General features: G+C 41.5%; 2 protein-coding genes across 3 annotated transcripts in view; one reads left to right on the forward strand and one right to left on the reverse strand.

Annotated features, from left to right (window-relative positions):
• LOC144585886 (uncharacterized) overlaps positions 1-22,141 on the forward strand; it is a 398,554-nt gene that overhangs the window by 369,618 nt on the left and 6,795 nt on the right. The gene's annotated exons all lie outside the window — the stretch shown is intronic.
• Positions 1-22,141, reverse strand: part of DISC1 (DISC1 scaffold protein) — a 224,300-nt gene that overhangs the window by 7,614 nt on the left and 194,545 nt on the right. The gene's annotated exons all lie outside the window — the stretch shown is intronic.

A 22,141-nucleotide genomic window follows, 5' to 3' on the forward strand; every position in this document is an offset into this window, starting at 1 on the left:
TGGAGATTAATAAACAGTCAAGGAATACCTTATCACCTTGAACAAGTTTAAATCTACAGGTCCGAATGAACTGAATCCAAGAGTACTGAAAGAACCACTATCCACTATTTTCTTGAACTCATGGGAAACGGGGGAGGTGCCAGAGGATAGGAGGAGGGTTAATAGTGTCCCTATTTTCAAAAAGGGCAAAAATGAGGAACCTGGGAACTACAGACCAGTCAGCCTGACATCAATCCCAGGGAAAATTCTGGAACAAATTATAAAATGGTCACTATGCAAGCACCTAGAAAACAATGCAGTAATTAGAAGCCCTGATTTGTCAAGAACAAATCCTGCCAGACTAATTTGATATCATTTTTTAATTGGGTAACCTCCTGGATAGACAGAGGGAGTGCTATAGACATAGTATATCTTGACTTCAGCAAAGCTTTTGACAAAGTAGCCCATGATATCCTATATATATCAAGTGTAAGATGGATACACAATTGGCTACTGAATTGTACTCAGAGGGTGATGATTAATGGCTCCTTCTCCAACTAGGGCAAGATAACAAATGGGGTACCACAAGGTTCAGTCCCAGGTCTGGTGCTCTTCAACATTTTAATTAATGACTTGGATGAGGGAGTGCAGGGAATGCTAATCAAACTTGCAGATTACACAAAATTGGATGGAATAACTAATACCTGGGAAGACAGAAGCAAAATTCAAGATGATCTTGATAGGCTGGAGCCTTGGGCTGAAAGCAACAGAATGAAATTCAACAGAGATAAGTGGACAGGACTGCCACCTCAGAAAAAGAAACCAAATGCACAGTTACAAGATGGGGATACCCCCCTCCCAAAAAAAGACAAATGCTATTTTAGGCTGCATTAACAGAAGTATAGTTTCCAAATCCCATGAGGTGCTAGTTCCCCTCTATTCAGCACTGGACAGGCCTCATCTTGAGTATTATGTCCAGTTCTGGACACCATACTTCAAGAAGGATGCTGACAATCTAGAGCAAGTTCAGAGGGCAACAAGAATAATCAGGAGTGTAGGAACCAAGCCACATGAAGAAAGACTGAATGAATGGCATGTTTAGCCTTGAGAAAAGAAGATGGAGGGGTTATATCATAACACTTTTCAAATACAGTGGTGCCTCGCATTACGATGTTAATTCGTTCCAGCGAAATCGCTGTAGAATGAAAACGTAAAGCGAAAATAAAAAAGCCATTGAATGCATTAAAACCTGGTTAATGCGTTCCAATCGGCTAAGAACTCACCGTCCAGCGAAGATCCTCCATAGGGGCAGCCATTTTCGGGTGTCTGTGCAGCGAAAAATGACTCCTAAACACAGCGGGGAGCCATTTTGAGCATCCAGCGGCCATTTTGGAAACCCCATGATCAGCTGTTTTGATCATCGGGAACCGAAAATCGGTTCCCGAAACAGGGAACCGATCATCACGCAGCGAAATCCCCCCATTCAAAACGTCATTTTGTGATTGCAAAAACCTCATTGTAATGTGATTTCATTGTTAAATGGAGCGCCCGTCTTGTGAGGCACCGCTGTACTTGAAAGACTGTCATACAGAGGAGGGACAGGATCTATTCTCAATCATCCCAGAGTGCAGGACATGCAACAATGGGCTCAACTTACAGGAAGCCAGATTTTGATTGATTATCAGGAAATCTTTCTAACTATTAGAGAAGTATGACAGTGGTACCAATTCCCTCCAGAGGTGACGAATGCTCCAACACTGGAAGCATTCAAGGAAAACTTAGACAACCACCTGGCAGATACCCTTTGATCTATATTCTTGCATCAAGCAGGGGGTTGGACTTGATGGCCTTATAGGCCCCTTCCAACTTCACAATTCTTTGAATCTATGAATGTAATGTACATCCAGTGCCTTTGGAAGGTGCTCAGAAACGTTATCAGGTATAGGATGCTACTTCCAGACTGGAGATGGTTATAGGGAGAACAGAAGTTCCTTGTTAAAACAGCACTACTGGCTACTGATTCATCTGCAGCCACAACTCAAAATGCTGGTTTTGACCAATAAAGCCCTATACAACTGTAGGAGTTTATCTTGCTGAAGGAGTTTATCTTGCCATAGAGCTTCCTCATGTTTTAAGATCCTTGTGGGAGGCCTTTCTCTTGGTCCTGTTGCCTACACGGGAACACCTGATGACAACATGAAGAGAGGCCTTTTCAGTGGCTGCTCCTGGGGATGCAATGCTTTTCCACAGGATAGCAGAGTGGAAGTTCTGTGATGCACAGTGGTTAAGTGAACTCTCAGCCGCTGGCTCTGTAGCCAGATACCTAATAAGACGCTCTTAAATCACATTTTTATCTTTTCCGTACCACTTTTCCTGAGATTTGTCTCCCCACCAGAAGACCAGGAAGAGCACAGCAATTTCCTCAGACTTCAACTGATGCCCTAAAATCTAGCATGCATCATTTCAAAACAGCAGGCTTTTTCTTCCTGCAGAACTACTGTTTTATTCATTTACAAATAGGCACTGATTTAATCAACTAATTCATAAGATCAATTAAAACTCCCACACCTAACTGGATAAACAGCTCTAATTAAAAGGTGACAATTTTACATTTTTGCATTGCCCTATAATTTTCTCTTTTCTAAAGGAAAAAAGAAAAGGATAACAGATCTCCTTAACTTTAAAAAAAATGGAGAGAGAAAATGCCTCTCAGCATCTTTGATGCCTATTAATGTCACTGTTAATATTTTTGTCTGACACATAAATGGAAGCAGGCAAAACACTGCCAGTGACACAGAAACTATTTTAAACACTTCCTGGTTGCAGAGCCATTCAGCAAATATTAAGAAATGGAATCTGTATCTGGGGAAAAAATCGACCCTGCCTCTAGCGCAAGGCATTCACCAGTCTGGCAGTGTGAAACTGGCAGGTTGGTCCAGTGCTGTAAGCAACTATCTGTCAATGTGGAAGAATTTTCAGTTTTTGTCTGGTTCGTTAAAAACAATATTTTTGTAGCGACAGCAGTTTGAGGAAGCTGAATGCTAGGGGGAGCCTGGTGTGCTGTGGGAAAGCTGGAAGTTAGCTTTTCATGAAAGGCGACCTTCTGACAGCTTTGTATTATCCACAGACAGTAGAAACTATTGGAAATTTGTTGGGGTAAAGACTTAGCAACGGAAAGATGCTCTCTGCTTCCCACTATGCAATGGGCATTCCCAACTTTTTTCTTCACACGCACCACAGTCTTCACTGCATTTTTAAAACAATTCATCCCAACTGCTGCTGGCATATCCCAGCATATTCACAAACTCTGTGCTCATATTCAAGCAGATTATGCAGTGGAAAACCAGTTTCTTCTACCTGGGTTCGTTCTCCCCCGACTTCTTCAGCTTTTAATACGCAAAATTACGTTCTTTAGAAACACATTTAATCATCATATGAGTTTTCACAATAGCATACCACTAAATAGTAGCATAAATGCCAGAATAATAAACATGAAATAACCACAAAACCATTGCTGATACATTTTAAAATTCCCAGTTCAGGGAGACTGAATAAGCCGCTGCAGAGCTGGGCTTCAGCAGCACGGCTTACCTTTGCCGTCTTCCCTGGAGGATGTGACATCTCTTAAGTCTCGCGCAAACAGATTCAAGAAGAGGGGGGAACAATAGGTTATTTAAGGACTGTTCCCCCACTCTTCTCTTCCTCTTTCTTGCTGGCATTTGCTAAAGAAGGAGACTGGCTGTTCAGATCTTGTGTAATGCAAGGTCCTCGCAGCTTATCGTGTGGATTGGGGGGGTAGCATCAGCTCCCCCCCTCAGTTTGGCAGGTATTTATACAGATTGGTTTTGATTTAATTTTGTTTACCCTGTTAACAGCTTTTAACATTTGACCTAATTGTTCTTTGCATTATATTTCATTAATTAATTCTTACTGATTTGGTTGAGTCCACTGTACTAAAGGGGGGGGTGTGGCAGCGATGCTCGTGCGAGCCACGCAGCCACATAAGCAGCCTTTTGGGGATAAATACTGATTCAATTGCTGTTCATCCACCAAAAGTGGGCATTGGAGCAATTAACTGACAAAAATAAATTTATTTATATAGTCCCTAGGCACTTAGCTGTGGAATAGGAGGCGGCGCATTTCAGCCATTAGGCTCTTTAGCGAGCAGGGCACTTTCCCCTTTTTTTCTAATCGTCTATCGGCTGCCTGTTTTTGAATTAAGTCTGTTAGGTGGTTGGACATAGACGATTTATAGGGGAGAGTTGTTAAGACAATTTAGTTGTCTAGTAGGCTCCTTTGTTTTGGGACAGTTTGTTTGAGGTGATTTTTAGGATTCGTTAAATAATTAGTGATACGTTTAAATTGATTTTTGATCCTTACAGGCACTGATTAAGCTAAAAAAATGGTAGAATTTTTGGAGCAATTGTAGGTAGTAATCAATTAAAGTGCTGAAGCATTAATAACATTTTATTAACTTAATAATTCAGTAATTGAATTGATTGAGCATATAGGTGGCAGGCTAATTGATTAATTTGATTTTAGAAAGTGGGGGTTACTAGGGGATACGCAAATAGTGAGTAGTTAATTAATCAATTATAATTCATTGATTGCATTGATTAATTAAAAATTAATAAATAACTAATAATAATAATATATGCATAATTATAAAATAAAAGAATTAATAGCAAGATTTATCATTTCTCAGTGGTGCCTGGGTAAGCCGGAAGTTGCTTCACATACTTCACATACTAGAGGCTGGGATTCTGAGGTTTGGGTTTCCAGTGGTCAGAAGTAAATTTAGGACACAAAATGGCCCCAAGAAGGGTCAAGGGAATAAGAAGGGAAAACAGCCAGCCAAAAAAAATGGCTGGTACCTCAGATTTCGCCGCCACAGTCTTCTTCAGACGAGGTCTTGTCCCATCTGGCAACAACTCCAAGACTGCTCTTGAAGCCACAAGATCCACTAGGGCAACCCTTCAAATCTAGCAAGGCACAGCCACGCCGGTTGGCTAGGGACTCCAAAGGTCACCGTAGAGCTAAGCTTAGGGCTCTGGCAGACAATTTAATGACTAGGCTTGCTGTTTTAGAAGCAGAACAGCACAAAGAAGGCACACCTGGCCAGGAAGCTGAGGGGACAACAGTGCAGGCATCACACCAGGATGCAGACAACTACAGGTCTACTCCAATTACAGTAGTGTCCAGTACCCCGGCCTTGGGCAGGCAGGAGACAACGGGGGAAGCTGGTTGGGATGGCAGAGAGAACAGGGACATGCCTGTCACGATGGCTTTGTCGGATGAGTCCCCTATTGCACATGACACTTCACCACAGTTCCCTGTATGGCCCAGGCTGAGCATTGGGCAAGCACCTACACCTGACACGTCCATACCATTTCTGGCTTTGCCTTGGCCAGGCAGCAGTTTAGCCACTATGTCCAGCTCGTTATCAACACTGCCGGCATGGCCTTGGCCTGGTAGTGGCCAATTCACTTCACAGCCCTATACAACATATAATACACAGACTTTTGGGGCTTCTAGTGCCTCATGGCCCTATACGAGTGCCCACTTAGGTGGCTGGGTTGCGCCATTCACACAACCTACAGTACCAGCCCCGGTAAGTTTAGCTACTGGTGTGTGTGTGTTTGGCCGTACCCTTCAGTTCCGGACACGGGTTATAATACCATGCCCTTACAAGCTTTACCATTTGGGGACCATGCAATGTTGCTGGGCGACCACTTGACACCAGCGACCAAAGATTTAAGAAGAAAAGTATGTGGATTTGTTTGAGTTATTGAATAGAAATGTAGAAAAGAAGGAGCTGGATTAGGAAGATGAGAGGGACAAGGAGAGACATAGGTGCAAGAGGCCAGATAGGATTTGGTCCAATTAGGTGCCAGATTTCTTAATTTACGCGGGGGTGGTTGTATGAGCCCAGCCTTAGCGGGCATTGTCCCTATTCCAATATTTATAGGGCATAGGTGGATTTTGCAGGGCAGGCATGGCTTTCTTATGACAAGATGTTCCGTATGAGAAGTGCCATTCACCCCAATTTACGTTGGGATGAGCCACTGACCAGCCTTTGGTTATAGCCAATGACCCCAGCCAGGCCCAATTTAGGTAACAGGATGGACAGTGGTCATTTGATTAGAAAGGCAGTGGTGAATATGACTCCCCATGCAAGCACGGGGCAGGTGGTTTGACCCTGCCTGCTCTGCTGGGAGTACAACTCAAGGGGTGTGTGCTCCAATAAACCGTGTAGGTTTAGGCATGAATGCACGGTATGTGGGGGACAACACCCCAGTGCCACATGCTTCGGAGCTGGTGCTCCGAGACAGGCAAAAGGCCCCAGAGGTGGGAAGAAACCCAATGGTGGAGGGGGCAACCCTGGTAAAGGGGCCCAGTCCAATTAAAATTCTAGTCTTAGAAACATGGCTGTGTGACTATCCCAGAAGGGATGATGCCAGTTATCTATTATTAGGTTTTAAAGAAGGCTTTAGGATACCAGCGGGAGGGGAATGTAAGGCATTTTTTGCAAGAAACCTTAAATCCATACACGGTATGGAAGGAGTAGTTAAAGAAAAGAAAGCTAAGAAGTATGTGAGGGGAGTGTTCGAACCATTCACAACACCTCCTTTGAAGACATTACAGGTCTCACATTTTGAAATCATACCAAAGAAAGCATCCAGCGACTTTAGGTTGATACACCACCTGTCTTATCCTGAAGGGGGCTCGGTTAACAATTCCATCCCTCAGGAGCTCTGTACTGTCTGCTATACCTCATTTGATGAGGCTGCTAGCATGGTTCAAAGGTGCGGTGTGGGGACAGAATTGGCAAAATGTGACATAAAATCTGCATTTTGGATTTTGCCAGTCCACCTACAGGTTTTTGACCTGTTAAGATTTTATTTTCAAGGTTTTTTCTATATAGATAGAGCATTGCCTATGGGCTGCTCCGTTTCATGTGCAGCTTTTGAATGCTTTAATTCTTTTCTTGAATAGAAGCTTAGGATTAGAGTGGGATTTAAAAGCACAGCCCATTACCTAGATCACTGGTTCTTAACCTTGGGTTACTCCGGTGTTTTGGACTGCAACTCCCAGAAGCCTTCACCACCAACTGTGCTGGCTGGGGTTTCTGGGAGTTGCAGTTCAAAAACATCCGAGTAACAAAGGTTAGGAACCACTGACCTAGATGATTATATTTTTTGTGGTGAAAGGAACACAAGAAATCTTAGATACTTTCCGAACAATGGTGGATGAATTAGATCTACCCCTAGCTGAAGAAAAAAAATTGGAAGGGCTCACTTCGACCCTGACATTTTTAGGTATTGAATTGGACACAGTTCAGCAAATATCTAAGTTGCCACAAGACAAATTAGCTGACCTTAAAGTCAGGGTAGCCTCAATGCTACAAAGGAAAAAAGTGACCCTGAGGGAGTTACAGGAGATGGTTGGACATCTAAATTTTGCCTGCAGAGTTGTGGTGCTGGATCGCGCCTTTCTGCGTCAGCTTTGTAATGCAATGCGGGGGCTGCACTGTTGGTTCCATAGGACCAGGATTAGGTTTGGTATAAGAGAGGATTTGGAAGTTTGGAGGCAGTTTCTGGATGATTTCAATAGCATTTCCTTTTGGAGAGGTCAGATGATGCTTAGGGCTGAATTTCAGGTCCATTCGGATGCTGCAGGCTCCTCAAGTTTCGGTATTTATTTTAGAGGCAGGTGGTGTGCTGGCAAGTGGCCGGAGGAATGGCACCATGCCGGTATCACCAGAGATCACATTTCTTGACTTTTTTCCCATAGTCGGTGCTTTATGGCTTTGGGCAAGCGAATGGGCCAACTCAGTGGTACGCTTCTGGTGTGATAACCAGGCGGTGGTCCATATCGTTAACAACCTCACATCCCAGTCAGAGAGGGTCATGGCTTTAGTTAGGGCATTCAATTACATGCCCTGAAATTTAATGTTCTGGCACAGGCCAGACATGTTCCCAGCATTGACAACAGCTTAGCGGATGCATTATCACGCCAACAGATTGAGCGGTTCAGAGAGTTAGATCCAGAAGTCAAGAATTCCCAGAGACTCTTCTCACAGAGGTCTGGGAAATTAGTTTGAAGATGAGGAAAAGGCAATAGGTCTGGCCCTGGCTCCAAGGATGAGAAAAGGGTACTCTGCAGTGAGTATAGAGTTTCAGAAATTTAGAGAATTAGTGGGCTTGGATCCTTTGTGGCCAGTATCAGTCGACCATCTTCAGCAGTTTATAGTGTATTTAAATAGGCAAGGTTTGGTGCTGGGAACTATACAGGACAAGTTATCGGCGCTGGCTTTTTATGCAAAAATTAATGGTTACCGAGACTATTCATCAAACTACCATGTTCGAAAAATGATTGAAGGTTGGTCTAAGAAAAGGGTTAAAGACTCGAGATCTCCCATATCACATGAGCTGTTGGAAGGTATTTGTAGGAAATGGGAGGTTCTTTGTAGGGATGAGTTTGAAGTTGCTTTATTTAGGGCAGTGTCTTTGTTAACATTTTTGGCACCCTCAGGATTAGTGAAGTAGTTGCCTCAGGAAAGGGGGACAAAACTAAGGTAGCTCTACAATTACAAGATGTTAAAGTAGTGGATGGGACAGTGCAGCTGCACATATGTCGATCCAAGGCCGATCAATGGGGCAAAGGATTGGGTATTACTCTGTCATGTTGTCACATTAAGATAATCTGCCCTGTCAAGGCCATGGAAGCATATTTAAAACTTAGGGGACCAAACCCAGGATGCCTCTTTATACATAGGGATGGTTCCCCTTTGACAAAGTACCAGTTCTGGAAGTTAACAGATTTGGCCCTTCAAAAGGAAAGAGTTCAGGGTCTTAGATTTGGTACACATTCCTTCAAAATTGGTGCAGCATCCATGGCAGCGGCCCTCGGTTAGCACCCAGAGGATCTCAAACAGTTAGGACGATGGGCTTTGTCCTCTTATCGTAGGTACGTTAGGGCACTTCCTAATGTCTAGGCAGGGGCCTGTTTTGTTTATGTCTTGCAGGTAGTGTAGTGGTGGCCAGGAGAAGACACATCATGATCGTGGGCCACAGCTACGGTTTTTGGGCAGCGCGGTATGTTGCTGCATCCCCATGGGGGAGTAGTCTTGGTCTAGAAGCGCGGACCCTTATCAAATGGAGAGGGCGCTGAGGTATGCTTTGGAACCAGATTTGCCATGTGGCTGCCTTTGGGCACCACCCACCAGAGCTGTTGGTGATACACCTGGGTGGCAATGATTTGACACGGTATCGTGGGAGGGCCCTCATCATTGATGTGATTCGTGACCTCACTTGGTTGAGGGACACATATCCTGCCATGCACATTTTTGGTCGACCATCATCCCTCGACTGTCATGGAAGGGGCCAAGAATGCCTACTCAGGCAGAGTACTCTGAAGCTTGGGTGTCATGTTGCCAGTTAATAAAAAGATGCAGCTAACGTCTCATACATTCTGTGTCAAATCATTTAAAATGTGGTGCACAAAATCATTTATGCGGGTGTTGTGTATTTGAATTCACAAGCAGGTTTATTCCACATCCAATGTCCATGTTTCCAAAATATTAGGTTATGGAAAAATTTTTGGTAAAAATTGCAGTGGCACAAGGGAATACGGGTGCAAGCGCAGAAGGAGGTGGGGACTTGGGAGTGACGTACCCGTGAAATGGGCATTGCAGAGGTATTTTGGTGCCAACATAGAAGAAAATCCTATCTGTCTTTCCCAAACATCACCCATTCTTATTTGCTCATGCACTACAGCAAAGGGCTAAAGCCACCACCTGGGCCCGCTTGGGAAGGTTTCCTAGGTCCCCTCCTGGATAAAGCAGCTCACTCTCAATGGCCTCTCTGTGCAGCTGTAGGATGATGTGCTGCCACTGCTTCTCTGCTGTTGAAACAATGGGGCTCAGGCAGGGAGAGATCAGAGGTATTGTAGAGACAGACTGGGAGAGGCTATGAATCTACTGGCTCCAAAGTTGCCGCCCTGTAGTCCCGATGTAACTGGCAAAAGAGCTGGCTCAGTTTATTCTCATTCCATTGGGAGCAATGGGAAGAGAAGTTCAAAACAGTACTATGAAGAGAAGGCCTTGCCAGAGATGGGACCTAATGGCCATTTTAATAATTGAAGCTTACTAGAACAGGAAAAGGAGTTAAGGGGAGAGAGTGCTGGAAAGGTAGAGATATTGGGCTCAAAGGGCTGATCATTCTCCATCTGGCTTTCCACCCCACCCACTTCCCGTGAGAGAGACTGGTATGACATATGAGTGAATGGAGGACTTGAAGGAGGACTAACCAGTTTTAATGCAGCGCGTGCAAGACGGGGGAAGGACTGAAAAGCAAAACCACAATGGCAGCTGGGAGGAACAGTGTCACAAGTGAGAGTCCTTGTCCACAAAAACTCATATTAAAATATACCAGCTAGTCTTTAAGGTGCCACAACATTTTTGTTTTGTTTGTCTGTTTATTGATTGCCTGACACACAAGTGTGAGAGTGGCTGCCTCCAAAGTATGCAGAGTAACGGTGTAGAGCCCCATGCCACAATAATGTAATTATGACGCTTTGGGGCTTGCCTCTAATATATGTCATCTAAGCATCTAAACTAGGCTTTAATCTCACTTCTGTTTAATTTGAACTGCTGGATTATATTGGTCTATTTTTATTTTATTCAATATTGCATTTTTATTATACATTTATCAGGTGAGAAATATGTTCCACTCATTCACCTTTGCTTTGGCACTGTACCTCACTGATATGTACCACATGGAAAGTTATCCACAAGGGAATGAAGACCTCAGGCTGAAAAACCTTTCCCAGCCACGATAGAGGTTTAAAGAATGTATGTGGCACAGAGACAATAGATAGATAAAAGATGTATTTTCTGCAACTGGGACATTATTTCCCCCCCCCCATTACATAAAGCTAGAACTTGGGGGTCAGCAAATGAAAACTGATGGGAGCTTTTCACCACCTTTTCAACGTGTGAATAGGAAAAATGTGGGGTCAGCTATTGTAACAAGAATGAGGAGTAGTGGCAGGAACAATTGCTATATTTATATATCCATTTTAACACCAATGTGCTATTGGAGCAATGCGCTCTTGGATCAATCCTCTTCCCAGCTTTATTCACACAAGAATAACATTCTGAGGTAGGTCAGACTGAGAATGTATGACTAACCCAAAGTTATACAGGGAGTTTCATGTCTGAGTAGATCTCCCAAGCCCCAGTCAAACACTTCCATTATTTTTATTTCCTAGCTGTCTCTGATTAGCATCCTGCCAGACCGAAGATAGTATCAACCAAAGGAGACAGCTCTTCAACCCATAAGCTTCAGGGGCCCCAGCACAGCCCCCAGCTAATCATACCTCAGTCTACAGGATGAGGAGGAAATTCATGCAAATTTCTATCCACACTGAACCTTTCTGAAAGTTTGAAAAGGCTGGCATCCCTAGCACACATGCAAGTCTGGAGCAACATGTCCCTTTCGGGTCCAACCCTAACCGAAGATATGACACCAGGGATCTTCTTATGTTCTTCTTAAAGTCAGGGAGCTGCAAGCTGATCAAGTCTTTCCTAATCAAGGAAGTACTGGTTAGAGTCCCCTATCTTTATATAATTAGGAAGAGTCTGTTTCTTTTGTAAATTGAAACATATTTTACATATACTGAAGTTTTTAAGAAATCAAGTATTCCATACTATCATACAAACAAGCCATACACACTGTCATTTCTTTTTAGATCTTTTCTTTGCCATGGCATAAGAACTAGCCAGCTTAACAGCAGTGATGGTTCAGGCTGCAAAGAGTACTGTTTCATAAAGAGAAAAGCTCAGGAAGTTGTAGAGATAACAACTTTTCAGAGACAGGTTGGCCCTTCAGTTTTGCTTACTTGCAACAGATCAGCATCTCATGGGCTGTGTCTGACAAACCGATTTGTTTTATAGTGAGGATGACCTGATTGGCCCCACTGTGCTCCTGAACTGTCCTGCTGTTTTCTGAGAATTTCACAGATGGGCACTAGTTTCCTGGGCAGGTTTGATGTTCTTTGTCTTGGACACCATATGCTGTCTCCCTGTTACCTCCTGCAGTCCATACTCTCTTGGCAGCTGCCAGTAGCTGATGGCTGGACACCGTCCATGAACCCATCTCATTCTTCTCTGACTACAGGTGTTTCCATTATCTTGATGCTCATGGGATCATGGAGACTCTTCCCTTGTGGTTCAGCACAGTTGATAAGCATCCTTGCCTCTTCACAGGAGCCAGCCATGCTGTTTGTTCCTCTTGTGTTCATCTTTCCACCCTAGACTCAAAAACATTACTGCTCACAACATAGCTTTCTAAAATGCATACAGATGAGCTTTTTTTTAAAAAAAAAATGACAGGTAGATTGTTTCACTGGACAGTGAGATTCTAAGCTTACATCCTGCTCATGAACTAAAGCTACATTGAGCCTAACGAAAAGCTATATTTCTCAGGTAGAGGACTTCCCAGGAGCTGGGAAATAAAAATCTTACAAATGGATAAATGATGAACAGTGTAGAACTTTAAGCATCTGCAAATTTAATTTAAAAGGGCTGAGTTAATTTACATTGAAATCTGGCAGATTTCACCAGTATCCATGTTCTATTTATTTAAAATATTTTATCTATTTAAAACAACATTTAAGCCTGTCCTGTATGAGCAACTTTAGGGCACATTATGGTGACTTACGGTAATAAAATTATCTAACAAAACCAATAAACAACTATGACAAATATAATTGCTAATATCAACAGTTGTAATTAAGGAGTGTGTCTTGAGTTAACAACAAAAATGCATGCTATGGTGGATATAAAATATTACTTACACATTCTTCAATTCCAGATTGTCACAACAAATCTGTATTACTCTTGCATTTATTATTTATTAATATAATTTATACAAATTAATATGCCTCACTTAATAATCACCCTCATGTGCCACCAAATCAATTCTGGCAACTCTTTTCAGGGTTTTCTAGGTAGGAATATTCAGATGTGGTTTGCCATTCCTTTCTTCTGAGGTGTCCTGGGGCTGTGCAGCTTGCCCAAGGCCACATAGGTTGGTTCTTCTCCCTGGAGGCACAGTGGGGAATCAAACTCCCAACCTCTGGCTCCACAGCTAGACATACCTGTCTCACTGAGCAATCCAGCCAGCAACACCTCACATGGTTAAATAAGATTCGTCTCAACCCACCTTTAAAAAAAATTCAGATCTAATTCAGGTCTATTTTTTATAAGCTTAGGTTGATTTTTTTTCAAGCCACTTATACCAAATTAATGTCAATGTCAATAGGGCAGTGCAAGAGTAAGTGAAGAAAAAAAACATAGCTGCGGTTTGGGGAAACCATTGTATTTATGAAAATGTCCTTTAAGAAATAATGTATGTCAAACAGTTTGAACAATATATCACGCGCATAACTAAAACTGCATGGGGATACAACAAAATTAAGAACCTCAGTTTGGATGATTCTTACAACATTATCACTGAGACTTGGAAGGTACCTGAAGAAACTCAATGTTTATATGTTTTTATTATCTGAGTGACACTGATGACATGTCAGCAGCAACACTGGCACCACATTAGAATTGATGGGGATGAGGAAAATATCTTTGAGAAAGCAAGTAGCTATTATTCCTTTAAGCATAATAACTGTGGTGTCACCTTCTGCTCCACACAGACTGCCAGGCTGGTATGGTTTCTGTGGTATTCCTTGAAGCTAGGACAGTGGTTCCCAAACTTTTTCCGCTCGCAGCTCCCCTGAATGGTGGCAGCAGCAGTGCAGGAAGAGTGGTGAGGGGGGGGGCTGTGTGGAGCACAAAGCAAAGAAGCAAGAAGGAGCCAGAGCCATTTCCCTTTTGGCACTTCCTGGCCCCACCTCTTCTGGATGCTGCTACTGAGTGGACACCCACCAAAGGAGGTGAGGCTGGGAAGCACCAAACACCTAATAAACTGTCAGGAACCACAAAACCAGCAGTTTGTGCCCACCTCTAGTGCTTAATCCACTCTTTTACCATTTTAGAACTGTTTAAATAACGAGGTGCATTTGCACAGACCTAATATGGTCACTTCAAACCAATAACCGTTGGTTAGCATTTGATTTCTAATCCATTTCCATAATTTCTTCAATATACATATACCGTTTACTGTTTCAACTCAACAGATACTATTCTATCGCTATTATATCTGACCACTAGTTTAACTTAATCCCTCATGAGTTACCACTCCACAGCAGTATCACAAATATTCCTAGTGCCAGAAAGAAGTAGGACTGTTTGGCTTTCAGCCCCAGATGTAGGGTAGAAAGGCCACTCCCACTGTCAGAAGGGCTATATTTGAGTATGAAGATTAGAAACAAGCAGGAGGCATCACCACCCCCCTAAGAGACACAGCTGTTGAGTAAGAAAGAAGGTAATCTTTTTGGGTCACCAGCATAAAAAAAAAAGGCAGAACATTGTCTCAGACCACTTTGTTGTGAGAGAGAATCCCAAACTTGCTACTGCCTTCCTGGTAGATAGCAGATGGCCAGAGATGAGTTATCAGGACACTACAACAGCAACACTGGTTGAATAGCTCAGTGAGTTACATACTTGGCTGCAGAGCCAGAGGTTGAAAGTTTGATTCCTCACCATACCCCTAAGAGAAAAGCCAGCTTGTGTGGCCATGGGAAAGCTGCATGGACCTAGAGCACTCCCAGAAGAAGGGAATGATAAACCACATATTAGTATCTAAACCAGAAAACCTTGGCAAGGGTCATCATAAGTTTGCTTATCGACCTGACGGCATGTAATTATTATTATTCATTACAGCACCAATAGCCTCTACATGCACCTTAATAGTGCCAACTGTTGTTACTCAGAATAGAGGTAGAGTGTTTCTAGCAGTCATGGATAAAAGTGATACCAATTGGGTAAAACCAAAGCCATTCTGAACCCTCAGTCTTCTGAACCCCCATTCTGAACCCTCAGTTTCCTGCTCTGTTCTACCTCACCTGTTTGTCTATCTGCTTGTCTGCTGCTGCTTTCCTGTATTCATTCATAACTCACAATTTATTTTTCAGTGAAGGCTTCAGATGTTTGTGAAGGCATAAAAATAACCTTGGGCCACATGTGTGACTCACATGACAGTTTTTTTTCCCCAACCCTGGCCTAGACAGTCTACACTACAGTTATTTTTAAAACATGATTTGCTTCCTGTGTCAATATTAGACATGGGGATGAATAAAAAATGGATTGCGATATTTGTCAGAAATTGCTGATCCATTAAATATTCATCCCTTCATATTTGTGGGTTTCAGAGACCCCGACAAATACAAAGGGACAAATATTGCCCCATTTTTATTTATCTCCCATATGAAGAGAGGGAAGGTTAGCCTTCCCTCTCTTCCTATGGCTTTCCCATCTGCCTACCAGCCCGCAGATCAATTGATCAGTGAGCCGATAGGCAGCAACCCACCCCTACAGTCTATCCCACAACCCCTTCCTCTCCCTACCTTAGCCGCTACTCTCCCGCCACCTCACCACCACTCCACCACCCTCCTGCCGCTCCACCACCCCCACCTCATCCGACAACACCCACCGTAATCGCCGCCACTGCTGTCTTAAAGGAATCCAGGCTGCCCTTTGCAAAGATGGCAGCTGCAGCTTCCCTATCCTAAATGAAGCCACAGCTGCCACCTTTGCAAAAGGCAGCCAATCTCCCTTTCTCCAAGCCATGGATGTGGAGGCCAGCTGGAGACAGCAGCGATGGCAGTGGCGGCGACAATTACGGTGAGTGGGTGCCGGTAGGGGTGGGGGCATTTGCAGGGGTGGGGGGGTCAGTGGTGGTGGTGGGGGCACAGGGCCGGTGGGGGGGGTCAGGATTTTTTTAGTAACCCCCCCATGAATTGACGAATAAATTCATGTTTCGTTGGTTCATGGGGTCAGCTTTTGACAACTCACAAAGCAGGACGACTCACCAAAATGGTGAGTTGTCCCCATCTCTAGTCAATATATATAACAGAGGAGAATTTTTAAAAACCTATTACTCAAGAATTAAGTGGGAAATGATGTTTGTATTTCTGAGGGTGGTTGGCATCCAGGAGGCTCTCTATGTGGTATGAACAAGGGGTGAAAATAGCTTTTTCAGTATGACAGTGATGATGGAACTCACAGCATTTGGCTTTATAGTGACTCCCCACTACAGGACACAAGCCAAGCGCCTTCTTACCAAATCCCTTTACAACCCAGGATTATGGGTGTTGAAATCCTATTTAGTTGCTGACCTTCAATGGTGCTTGATGCTGACATTTAATAAAGCAATAAATGTACAGCCTCAACACAATTATTTGGTGTTCCATAAATATGAAATTTAATTAAACAAAAAAAGTGCATGGATTCCTTAAATGCTTTGCCCTTTATACCATGGTTGAAGGACTATTTTAATCTACAGGAATGTGGCGCAGTCTGCTGACAAAAGCACTACAGCAAGCTAATAACTACTAAGTGTTGCAACAGGTTTCTTTGCAGAGAGGAACAAAAGTCACATCAAAACCTTCAGGGGCTCCAGGCTTGTTTCAGCCCATCTCTTTTTCCCGAGGATGAAAATACATTTCTCACCATGAAATGCACTCTGAGCCACACGGCCAACTAGATGGTGGCTCTTCTTTTTCTTTTCTTGTTGCATGCAGTTTCATTCACTTTCTTACATTACCAGACTTGTTTTACTAAAACACACGTCAGACTGTCAGAAACGTGAAATTGTCTGCTGTACATCAGTGGTCCTCAACATTGGGTCTCCAGATGTTACTGAACTACAACTCCCAGAAACCTTTGCCACCACTTCTGCTGGCCAGGATTTCTGGAATTTGAAGTCCAAGAACATCTGGAGGCCCAAGGTTGGGGACCACTGCTGTACATCACTAGGGGAAAAAGACAGTCAGAGACGGTGGCAAACAAGAAACTCCCATCAAACAGGCAGACATTTAGAGCTGTACCTATGAATCCTATGGGCGGGTATTTTCAGTGCTGGACCAAAAGGAGTTTCTGTTTTATAAATTGTACAAGTTACTGAGCTGAATCTTGTACACATTCAGAATATGGAACTTGAAGGCTAAGGGAGATATAACATGCCATTTAAAAGAATAAAGTTATTTATGTTGAAGAGATGTGATTCAGACACTGTTGATGGATAATATAAACCATTAAGAACTGAAGCTTTGTAAAGTTTTAGTTAGAGAAGCCCATGTTTATTTTTATTTTGTTTGTTTCTTTGCTATTTTATATGCAGAAATCAGACTTAAAAGAATCCTCTGCTGAAATCCTTAAGGCCAGTTTGGGGAATGGGCGGGGAGAGCTATTTTGTCCCTCCAGGAGTTACAAGAATCTCCTGTTATGACTCTCACGTACAACTAGACCTTAAGTATCTTCCTGTTCTCATTACAGCTTATCTGTCATAATGACTGCTTATGCCCACAGTCTCACATACTGCATTTGCATACAATGTAGGTTCCACCCATTCTATGCTGTGCTCTTCTTCCTTTGCAGAATGGGAAAATGCTCCAACTGTCTAAATATTCTGCTCCAGATTAGGATGTAGGAGTTTAACAAACACACACACTAGAGGAGCATTAAAGGGTTTTTTATAGTCTTCCCTTTGCTCATGCTATGAAAACCTGACTTCTGGTGGGATGTTCAATAAGCTGGACATCCAGCCCAAAGCCTGTGCTAGTGAAAAAGAGGCTGGAGTTTAATTCTCTCTCTATTCCTCCCACTGAAGTTTTCTGAGACTAAATTATGCAATTAATTTATTATGCAGTTTTATATATTACATTATAATAAATTATAATAAATTATGCATAATTTATTAATAATTTATAGTAAGTTTTGCATAATATATTATGCAATTAAGTTAAAGATAGTCTTTAAGGTACCACATCTTTCTTTCTTTCTTTCTTTCTTTCTTTCTTTCTTTCTTTCTTTCTTTCTTTCTTTCTTTCTTTCTTTCTTTCTTTCTTTCTACTTTTGTTATATTTTCTGTCTCTTGTTGATAAATTGTGCATATACCTCAACATTACCTGAGCTCAGTCTCCTCTATTCAATGCTATCAGATCCAGGGGAAGCAAAGGAACAGAAACAGATGTGACAGATAACCCATAAAAATGACTGAAGCAGACTTGCAGACCTCTGTGTTTGAGAAATCAGATTTCAAAGGGATCCCCATGCTTAAATCCTGAAGACCAATCACCAGAACAAACAAAGCTAATTTGCAACTTCTGGGAGGTCCATGAGGAAGTGATAACTCCTGCTGTGCGTTTGCTTTCAGCAGTTAAGACGGCCCCACATGCAATGACAAATTATTAGTAAAAATCAAGAAAAGGCTGCATGGCTGTAGAAACAATACAAATGCAGGAGCAGGTGATACCTTTAATTGACCTTTAAGAATATATATATTAAAGAACAATAATAGCAAGCTTTCAATGATAAATTATCTTCCTCAAGGCTGTGTATCAAATTCTTATGGGCAGTTCCAAACTTACGAGCTTTTTTGTAGTATCTGTTTCTCCTCAAACTAGCTTCAGTAGTTCAAAGGGGGAACCACTGTACTTCTTTTTCTGATTAATAAAACTGGAATATTTAAAGTTTGAAACTAATCAATCACCCTATTTTCACACAAAAAAGGCACATCAAATAGCAAAGATGTACATTTGTAAAGATATATTGGTTAAAACAAGTCAGAGATATTATATTATTATCCTTGTGGATCTCAGTTTTCATCCTCTCTCACGATATGAATAAAGTTTGGTCAAAGAGTTGAAAGGATTACAGAATTTTCTCAGTGTCAGAACCTGGAAAGTTTTTTATAAAAATTAATTCATTGCGGCTATAGTTCCAAAGCGTCCTTTTTCATTAGTAACCATTACAGTTGGCCTTCACTTTCCTGTTTCACATTCCTCACCATCACTGCAACACCCCAACAGGCTGATGAGGCCACATCAAGACACACAGTGGCATGAGGGAGCTCCTGGAACCATATAATATTCTTACTCCTTCATTTAGTGCCGCTATAGAAGCAGTCAACAGTTGGTTACAGTACAAACATGAAATTGACCCTCATTAACTTTCAATCACAACGTGATGTATTCATACCTTTGTTAAAGGCAAAAAAACATCAAGGAAGCTAGTTATTTGTAACTAGTTGCTTTCAAGCTCTGCCATTATACTGACCAGTTTCCAGTCCAGATGTTTCCACATCCAGTAATTCTGTGGAGAGGTTGTTCTTAAATTTTCTTGTTTTTTGCTTTTTCTGTGAACTCTTGGGCTCTATGAACTCCTGGACATATAGAACAACACTCCTATTAATGTATCTCTTTCTGTCCTTTCTATAGATTTTATATCCAGGGACAACTGTGTTTCATCGACTAGCTCCACTGCAGTCTTTCATGGAGAGTGAATTTAGTAAAACTGCATGTTCAAATATTATGCCATCATGGTTAGTACATTCATATTACCACAATTTGTTTCACAGCTTCTTTATGACTTTATCAAAATGGGCCTGCTCAGACATTTCTTGGAATACATTGCTAGGCGCTGAGAGAGAATGCTGAGGAAGAGTTGAAACATTCCTCAGCAGGCAGTAAAATATTTAAATAAAACATGAATAGTTAATGCCCATCAAATGGTGTTCTTGTGCAGATTCCTGGAAACATCTGTTTATAGCTGTATAAATGAAAAAAGAAGATAACAAGGACTTTTATAATTGATATTTAAAATATGATGTATGGGGGGTGCACACACATATATGTGTGTGTGTGTGTGTGAGTGTGTGTGTCTGTGTCTGTGTCAGTGTGTGTAAACTGACATCTGAAATCTTCTTATGTAGCTAAACAGGCATAAATGGCAATGATATCATCATCCTGTGTAGTTAATCTTTAATTTAATTTAAAGCTTCCTTTCCCCTCACTCTTCCCTCACCCAGTTCCAAGGCTTTCTAGGGATCCCTTTTCACTTGTGAAAGCCTTTGTGAGTCCGAAACCTGCTGATTGGATTGGGACCGTCAGCACTGGTTTGAGAGAGATATTCATATACTGAAGTCTCTGTCTCCATCCCAAGGCTCCCAGAGGATTCCCCAAGTCAAAATAGATCTGAGGGGAGCCTTAAAACCAAAGTGAGGACAAGAAGCTTTAAATTAAATTAAATTAAAGATTAACATCATGAATTGATTACATCATTGCCATTTATGCCTGTGTTATTATGCCAACAGGATTCTAGCCATTGAGTTATAGAAAAGTGAAAGTACAGAGTGGTATGATATACCAGATGGGCAGGATATAAATCAAATAAATAAATAAAATAAATAAATACATGTAGAGGCAGATATGAATGAATGCTAAATATGAAAGGTATACACTCATGTAGCCAGGAAAAGGGAGGCAGTGGAAGACAGGAGGGCCTCGAATGCTCTGGTCCATGGGGTCATGAAGAGTCAAACACGACTTAACGACTAAACTACAACAAGAAGCCAGGAAAAATCTTAACATGTGCTAGATGTCATATATATGAAACATTTTTGTACTCAGGAACAGATTCTTCTGTATGAAATATAATGTTAAATGAGTTAAATAACCAGAGTTCCTACATGTTTAAACTGGATCTATCCCTCTGACAATACACAGTCAAGAAAAGAATTAGACTCTGCTGGTGTGTATGTTAAAAGGAAGCTATAAAGCAGACATGTTATGCACTTTTTTGTACAATAGAATATAATATACTGTAAGTGTGGTGGGGCAATTGTCCCAACTGAGAGAAACATTCCAGGAAACAAAACTTTCATCGATTAAAGCATAACTGAGGCTAGAAAATTATAACGGCAGTAATAATGCTAGAATTAAATGAATAAGGTAAAATACTCTCCAATAAAAGGTATTCTGATCAAACAATTATTAAACACCAATGAACATTTAATAGAAAGAAGAGAAAGAGAAATAATTTTGCAATGTATGTACACCAGGCTGTTCCCCTGGCCTTTAAACAAATTATTCTTAGGAGATATGATGGTATTCAGACGGTATCACTTTACACCTCATAATCAAGATTTTAAAGCTAGAGGAAATAGAAACATGGGAGATATTCAACATTCAGTACATGCAGAACTAAAATTATGTTATTGCATACTTCATTAATTTTAAGGTTTTAATATATTCACTTATTTTTAATAGTTTTAATAGTAGGACCATCTTTAATTGATTTTATGATTTTATAGTTGTATGTGGTTTAACAGTTTTTTTCTTTCATGAAGACTGTAAGCTGCCTTGAGTGCTACATTCTACTGGAAAAGGGAGGTAGAAACATAACATAAGGTAATGTGATGTGATGTGATATGATCTAACATAACATAAATTCAAGAACATAAATAAATACATTTAATAATCCTAGAATGCTACACTATTATATGAAAATAAATAAATTAGCAAATAAGAGGTATCTGCTGGTATGACACTTAGAGCATTATTACAGTAATATTATTTTCTGAATAATATTAAGTTGAAAACAAACTTTAAATTATTTGAGTTTTAAGTAACAAAACTGTTTGTAAAGTTGCTTGTCCAAAAACTAAGCTACAGTTCACAGTGGCTTGGATCCAGAGTTTTATTCCACTAACAGAAGTATTCCTGAATGGCTTTTATCCCTCTTGATATAAATGGGAAGGGGGAATTGAACAATTCATTTTGTTTGCTACCCCAGTACTACCAACCCCAATCTTCTAGAGGGTCTCCCAAATTTGGGACGAGGGAAGAGAGAACAGCCTGCAAATAGTGAATAAGCAAAGATTACCTATAGGAGATCCTAATCACAAGCCTCCTGTATGACATTTAGTTTGTGCTTAACATCAAGCAAAACTGTCCTTAACACTAGCAAGAGTAAAGCAGTCACCTCAAGTGACAAAGTTGCTGGAGGAGAAAACTGTATACACCACTGCCTGCTCTGCATCACCTTACTTAGGTTCCTATCTTCAGGTGCACCAAAGGACATTGTCCCATGGACAGAAAAGAAAGAAAGAAAAATTCAACTGCTGATTTGCTCAGCTGTTAAATGTGGAATTGGATAGGATAGTACCTTGCTCTTCATTTCATGAACCAAAATGTTTTGACC

Source organism: Pogona vitticeps, chromosome 1 (genome assembly GCF_051106095.1).
Source record: "Pogona vitticeps strain Pit_001003342236 chromosome 1, PviZW2.1, whole genome shotgun sequence".
NCBI lineage: Eukaryota > Metazoa > Chordata > Lepidosauria > Squamata > Agamidae > Pogona > Pogona vitticeps.